Raw genomic sequence first — 1,112 nt, forward strand, 5'->3', positions numbered from 1 at the left:
TGTTCTTGCTAAAAATTATTTTCGCTGTTCAAGGTTTTCTGTGGTTCTACATGAGCTCCAGAATTGTTTTTTGTATTTCTGTAAAATATCCATGAAATTATTTATCAGCTTGATGACACAGGATTACTGGGTATGACTACAAAGTGTGTGTGGCTTCTTCCTTCCTGCCACTGCTGAAGAAAGAGGAGGAGGAGGGAAGAAGGGGGAGAGAAAAAGGAGGGAGGAAGAAAGGAAGGAAGAGATGGAGGGTGGGAGAGAGGAACGGGAGGAACCGAGTGGCCAACAGCCTGCAGAACAACATGCCCAAGTGTTGCTGTGACTGCTGTGATACATGCCTCACTCATGACTCTCCATCAGTGAGAAAGACACAGTGCAGTGGCAGGAAACACAGAGAGAATGTGAAAGACTGCTATCAGAAATGGATGGGAAAGCAGGTTCAGAGCCTGACTGACAGAACAACCACAGCACTTCAGCAAGGAAAGATACCTCCTGCTTCATTCTCTGCTCCTTCTCCTGCAGGGGCAATGATTCCACCTCCCCCCATCTTCTGGGTCCTTTTCGCCCTAGTATGATGCCAGCACCCCATATGCGGGGTCGTCCTCCTCTTAGGATGATGCCAGCAGGACCTGCTCCTGGAATGAGGCCACCTATGGGAGGCCACATGCCAATGATGCCTGGGCCTCCACTGTTGAGACCTTCTGCCTGTCCCATGATGGTGTCCACTTGGCCAACTTGACCAGACAGATAAGGAGAGAGGGGAGCCTCTTTCTATCAGTTTTATGTCACTTGTTATACCAGGATATCGTGGTGCTGTGACTCTGGGTGTTTTCTTACAGCACAGCAAGGAAGACCCTCTCACTCTTCCTGTCAAAAAGAATAGTTTTGGAGGGGAGTACTGGGACAAAAAAAAATTTCATTTGTATTGTGAAATGTTAAAATAAAATTGTAAATCTGTTAGCTGGAAGGAAGGAAGGAAGGAAGGAAGGAAGGAAGGGAAATTGGTAGCTTACCAGCCCTCAAGCCATTTTTCCTTTCAGAGTTAGTTTCCTTATCCCCGCAAAATACTGCATGGACCTAATGAGATGTTTATTTGCTTTTCAGGCTTTGCAGCA

The 1,112-nt window shown here is 46.7% G+C and overlaps 1 pseudogene; it reads left to right on the forward strand.

Annotated features, from left to right (window-relative positions):
- Positions 1-299: 299 nt before the first annotated feature.
- Positions 300-736, forward strand: LOC123832998 (annotated as a pseudogene).
- The last annotated feature ends 376 nt before the right edge of the window (positions 737-1,112 follow it).

This window comes from Phyllostomus hastatus, unplaced genomic scaffold (assembly GCF_019186645.2).
Source record: "Phyllostomus hastatus isolate PE091 unplaced genomic scaffold, TTU_PhHast_1.1 phas_scaffold_21, whole genome shotgun sequence".
Taxonomy (NCBI): domain Eukaryota; kingdom Metazoa; phylum Chordata; class Mammalia; order Chiroptera; family Phyllostomidae; genus Phyllostomus; species Phyllostomus hastatus.